Below are 6,868 nucleotides of genomic sequence, written 5' to 3' on the forward strand. Positions count from 1 at the left end.
AAGGAAACTTTTACATGTCTCTAAAACTGATCGTGTTTTGTGGCAACTCCTCACCGCCTCACCTCACCCCTCCCCTAACATCTGCCTAAGTTTTTACCGAGTGGAGCTTGGGGACCAGGGGAAACCAAGATGGCGCCTTATAATGGCGCCCTTGTCCTACTAACTTCAAGTGAAAGCACGAATTCTGTCAGAACGCAGCTTGGTCTTTCAGTTCAGTGGCTGATTATTTTGTTTATCATTTAAATGTGATAAAAAGAAGGTACTTTATTTGCAACAAGAAGGTTTATGAGCATTGATCTTGCACGCTCATGGAGAGTTTTGATCATGGTACAGGTAAGATATGCCTGTTTAAGCTTACAGTGCAATTTTAGAGCTAAGGAAACTACATAGGTGTAGCTTAGATAAGAATGTTAACTTGGCTACTGTCAGAATGGCTTGGATGAAGAGGGGTCAGCCAGGGAGGGGTGGACAAACAAAATGTTTTTTTTTATAATTTAAATTTTTTTCAAGTCACGTGCCCAATTACATGTACAGAGATTGCAACCCCTTTTGGAGGAAAATAGGGAGTATTTTTTTAGCGCCAAAAGCACTCACACAAGTTCCTAAGGTACAAGCCTCTAGCGAGGTCTGGGGATATGGTCTCCCATGAAACCATGAAATTTTGCAAATTTAGTTTCTCCTCAAGTCATTGTGTCAAGTGGCAGTTCCTGCATTTCCACACTATTTTGGTGGTATTCTATAAGGTCTTTATTATTATCACAGATGTCTTTGGGCTTTTCTTTGCTGTTGTTAATCCACTGTTCAGAAACAGGGAGATTTCTTTTACTGTTTTTACACCATGGCCACTTTGAAAAATCATTATAAACTTAATGTGCTCAAGGCATAAATTATGCATTCAGCGGAAGGCAGTACTGGTATGGGCTCTGTTATACTTAGTACTCTCTTTGCAGACACTCTTAACCTTCCGTATAGACTACTGGCCTTATGAGTCTGCAAAAAACGGGGTGTTCAATGAAGAGACTGGATGAGACATTATAGGAAAGAAAAGTGTAATACGTAATGTTTTACACTTAGATCTCAAAAACAATACTTAAGATAAGCAATTTTTCCGTTTTTTCAGAGGTTAATGATAAATAGGTAGAATCTGATAAAAACTGGGAGAGCTGGAGATGACAAATCAAATCAAGAGGGTTGGAATCTCTGAATGCAGCTAGTGCAGGCAGAAATGGCAAGCTACGGTGTGGTTTATTTTTTCTCTATTCTTGCATGGCCTTCATCCTTTTACCCCTAACAGGAGGCAGCCTGGCCAAGTGGTCAGCGCGTCAGACTCATGATCTAGCAGTGGTGGGTTCGAGTCTTGCTCTTGCTGGATTTGTTCTAGGTTGTCCTTAGTACAAATCCTCGGCCACCCTTGTAAATAGCCAACTGGGTGCCTCTTGCCAGTGGGAGTTTTGAACCCTGTTATGTTACATGTACATTTTGAGTTATTTGTTTCTAAGTATTTGAGTGGACCTGTAAACTAGCTGGATAAGCTAAGTGCACTTTCCACCATAAACAAGCCCTTAACCCTTGAAGCCCCAATATTGACATTGAAATTCTCCACACCGATCTCCATATATTTCCTTGAAAAACTTGTGGAGAGAATTTGATTTAAGATCATAGCTTTTTCACTTAAGTGATGATTTTATTAATTTTTGTAACCCAGTGTCTTGATTACATGTATGTATTAAAAATAGAAAATTGATGTTGGTCACTCTGGGGACTTAAAGGATTAAGATGGAATCCATTAGGAAATTGAGTAATTTCAGTTTTCAAGGGCTATAGATGGGAGGTTCCCAAAGGCCCAAAAATTTAAGAAGACTTACGTTAATGTATGAAGCTTGACTGGAATTTCCAGAGAGGTGGGGGGTCTAAGGAAAAAATTCCTTTTTTGGTGGGGGTATGGATAATTTTTGAAACCAAATAGTGTTATTTTTGTTCCCTTCAAATGGCTCCCCTTCCTCTCTCCTTCCTTTATTTGCTAGTTTTTCTGGGCACAGACCTGCCCAATGGAAATAAAAATGGGGGTAAAGACTCTTAGGTCTCAGGTGACGTACCCTCCCCTTTGTACTCATTCTTTAGTTATGGAAAGATAAACATCAGGCCCCGGTTGTTAAACATTGGATAGCACTACCACTGCCCACCGGATGAATTGTCTTCTAGGGAAACCATGCAATTACGCTATCCAGTGGATAGTGCTATCCACTTTTTTTTACAACTGGGACCAGGGCTGGGCACTGCTGGAGGCCGAGGTATCTAGTCAGCCATTGAATTGCTTTTTTTTGCTCAGCAAGAGTTAGATTGGTTGAAGTGCTTGTTGCTGCCTGGGACCGACTGTTTTTATCTTTATCTGAGAAGACCAGAACGTCTAAGCATTTGGGATGTTAGAAAAAATGGAAGAACTCCTAAGTTATTTCTAAGGCCCAGTTATTTAAACAGATTTTAGACAGTGTTTGACAAAACCTTGCTGATTTCAATTCTCACTTTCAAATTTCTCTAATCCTCAACTCCAAGCACTGTTTGCTGTTGATGGGATCAAGAAGGCTTTCTGTCTATAGTACATGCAGAGAGCCAGTTATATAGTAACTATAATTTCTAAACAGATCTAAAGACCCAACAAGTTGTGATTTGGCTGGGAGATTGAACCCTTTAACATGTTGTGGTGATAACTACAGGCAGGCTTTTGTAGTCTTTTTGTAAACATCTTCAATGAATTTTGATGTGAAACTCTGACAAAACCATGAACACTCAAGAGATATTTCGGGAATGTTTGTTGTCTTATGATCAATCACAGCAAAATTAATGTCAAGACATGTGAGTTTGCCAGAAAACCATGATCTTATTTATCATCTTCCTTGCGGTTTAGTTTTGCTCATGCCTGATTTTCTTTTTTTTCTTACAATACATGTTCCAGAAATATTTCTGGTGTTTGTTTGGGATTATGGTTTGTCAGTAAAAAGATCATCTTCATTAGACTTTATTTATTTATTTCTGCTAGGAAACATTAATTTTTGCAAAAAAAGGGGATCGATATATACATGTTAGGATGTAGGTAGGAAAACTATTATATATTCTTCCTTTCTACTTGGCATTTTGAAATTTTTTTTGTATAATTTGTCTCTTACATTTCTGCCTATTTTACAGAACCCCTCCTATCTGGAAATGTTTTGAAAATTTCCATACCCATCACAAGTTGGATATCAAAACATTTGTACGATTAAAGGGAGGACATCAAAAGTGACAGCTGAGGATGGCAGTGTCCCATTTGTGGTTTTAGACATTCCAGGTATCAAAAGCTTTTTCTTGACCTTCTAAACTAGTATGAGACACTTTGTTCTGTGACTGGGGTGTCTAGGAGAGGATAAGCCTAGTCCTAGTCCTAGTCCAGTTATCCTACTTACTGTAGGTTCATCATAGTCACCCTTGCCATGCTAGTCACCACAGGTATTCCAGTCATTCCACTCATCCTATGTATCCCAGTTATAGAATCATTTACCTTATCCCACCCACCCTAGTCATCCTAGTCACCAAAGTCACCATTGCAATGCCTGTGATCCGGCTCATCCCAGCCACCCCAGTAATTTCAGTCATCCTACTAATCACAGTCACCCTTGTCATCCTCATTGATATTAGTCATGAACCCTAGTCATCCTTAGTTGTCCTAATTATCCCAGTCATCCAAACCATGCAGTTATCCTTGTAATCCCAGTCATTCCAGGCACCATAGTCACCCTGGTCATCCTGCTTAATGCTCAAAAGTAAGTTACCAGTTGCATCTTGTTTCCTGACTACGAGAATCACATCGTGAGAATCACTGAAATGGTAATTGTTGGCATAAATTATTGACGACACGTCTAGCAATAAACCATTTTGTGTAGTATGACCTTGAAGACTGAAGAAAACGGCATTAGACTTTGCATAATTTTAAGTTTCTTTGTGGAAGTTTTCTTTGAGCTTGTCATTAGTATACTGTTTAATTGGAGTTTCTGAGTTTGCTTTTTTGTTTATAGTGATTGACATTAATTTTGGCACTGCATTCAATAATGACCTTTCCTTTGCCCAAACATGAAAATCGCTTGTAGTTTCCTTGATTTTGTGAATGAACAAAATAACGTGGGAACAAACAAATATTCTTCAAATTGCTAGCTGATGAGAATTGCGTAGTTATGTTATCTTTCACGTGTAGTGGCAAATTTCACCCATGAAATTGAAGTATCAACAACATCGATAAAAATTCAACTCAGTGTATACCATGAACGGATGGTATACCTTGTTGTTCTTTATAGTTTTTTTATGCAGTCATCCTTGTACGAGATTTAAAAAAAGCTTTTTTACTTTCTAGAATATCTAGAATATCGTCAAACACATTTTGCTGGCTGTTTTTTGCAAAAAATAAAAACATGGAAAAAATTCAAATTTTTTTACCAAAACCATGGACTAGCCCCTTTGGAAAAATCCTGATTTTTCGACTTTTTCTACTTTCTGTTTTTTATAGTCTAAAAACGCTTTGTGACGTTCTAAAATAAGGTTAAACACATTTTGCTGGTTGATCTTGCCAAAAATAGAAACATGGAAAAATTTCCAATTTTTTTACCAAAACTATGGACTAACCCCTTGGGAAAAATCCTGATTCTTCTACTTTTTTAACTTTTTGATTTTAGAGTCTGAAAATGCTTTTTTTCTTCCTACAATATCCTCAAACATTTTCCTGTCCGTTTTTGCCAAAAATAAAAAGATGGAAAAATTTCAATTTTTTGGTGAAAAATTTCGACTTTTTAAACTTTGACTTTAGAGTCAAATAAACGCCTTTTTCCTTTCTAGAATATCAACAAAAATGTTTTCCTGGCCTGTTAAGCCGACAATAAAAAGATGAAGAAAATTTCAAATTTTTTACCAAAACCATGGACTGACCCCTTTGGAAAAATCCCGATTTTTTCGACTTTTTAAACTTTCTGTTTTTTATAGTCTAAAAATGCTTTTTCACTTTCTAGAATAATGTTAAACACATTTTGCTGGCTGATCTTGCAAAAAAAAAAACAACAACATAGGAATATTTCAAATTTTTTACCCAAACCATGGACTAACTCCTTTGAAAAAATCCTGATTTTTTGACTTTTTTAACTCTCTGTTTTTTATAGTCTAAAAATGATTTTTTACTTTCTAGAATGATGCCAAACCCATTTTGCTATCTGATCTTTTTTATTTTAGAGTCTAAAAATGCCTTCTGTCCTTTCTAGAATGTTTTCAAACACATTTTCCTAGCCTATTAACTTTTGTCTAAAATAAAAAGTTGAAAAATTTCAAATTTTTTTTAGTCTTAAAACACTTTTTTCCTTCCCTGAATATTGTCAAAACACGTTTTCCTGGCCTATTTTTCTTAAAAAAAGAGATGGAAAAAATTCAAATTTTTGATCAAACCCATGGACTAACTCCTTTGGAAAAATCCTGATTTTTGACTTTTTAAACTTTCTTTTTTTATAGTCTTGAAACGCTTTTCATGTTCTAGAATAATGTCAAACACATTTTGCTGGCTGATGTTGCCTAAAATACAAAGATGGAAAATTTCAATTTTTTCACCAAACCCATGGACTAACTCCTTTGGAAAAATCCTGATTCTTCAACTTTTTTAACTTTCTATTTTTTGTAGTCTTAAAATGCTTTGTACTTTCTAGAATAATGTCAAACACATTTTGCTGGCTGATTTTGCCAAAAATAAAAACAGAAAATTTTCAAATTTTTGACAAAATCCATGGTCTATCCTTTTAGTCATCCTAGTCACCCCAGTCATCTCAGTTATCTCATCGCCCTAGTCATCCCAGTCACCCCAGTCATATCAGTTATCTCATCACCCTTGTCATCCTAGTCACCCTAGTTATCCTAGTCACCCCAGCCATCTCAGTTATCTCCATCACCCCAACTGCCACCTGGTTAGCTAGGTTGGGAGAGCGCAGGTCTGCTGAGTGGAAGGTCACGGGTTTACACCCCGGCCAGAGCAACATTCAGGGTCTTTAAAAAACTGAGAAGAAAGTGCTGTCTTTGTAATGACATCTGCAAAATTTTATGGTTAGACTTTCTGCAGTCTTCTCATGTAAGGACGAAAAACCATAGGTCCCTTCTCACAGCAGTTAACATATCTGGTTCTTGTGGGACGTAAATGAACCCACAACACTGTTTGAAAAGAGTAGGGGACATAGATCTCAGTGGTGTGGTCAAACTTCACACAACATGTCACTTCATTGACATCATTGGTTGGGTGGGCACAGTAAGCTCAAAATGGACTGTTAGCGGCTGCCAGTGGTACCTTTGTATGCTGACATCCAAGCTTACTATTCACATGTTAATATATCTTGTAAAGAGGGTGCATCTTTTGTCCTCTCCTGTATGACTCCTTCCTTCCTTCCTAGTCATTCTAGTCACCGAGTTATCTCATTACCCTAGTCATCCTAGTCACCCAAGTCATCTCAGTTATCTCATCACCCTACTTATCCTAGTCTCCCCAATTGCCTTAGTCACCCAAGTTTCCCTACTCAACCTAACCATCCCAGTTATCCTAATAATAATCCTTTCATCACAGTCATCCCAGTCACCCGTGCCGCTCAGTCTATTCATTCAAATAACATCCTTGCTGCTTAACTAACAGGTGACCAATATCACCCTGACTTAATTTACCAATCAGGTCAATAACCAGATTTTAATATTATCAACTGATGCAATACAACCAACTTTCAATCTGAAGGTGACTGCTGCACAGTTTGTGGAAAGGGTAATCAATGTCAGCAACAACAGTCCTACTACAGGACTACGATTACCTGGATGATCATGCTGAACC

The sequence above is a fragment of the Porites lutea genome, chromosome 13 (assembly GCF_958299795.1).
Source record: "Porites lutea chromosome 13, jaPorLute2.1, whole genome shotgun sequence".
NCBI lineage: Eukaryota > Metazoa > Cnidaria > Anthozoa > Scleractinia > Poritidae > Porites > Porites lutea.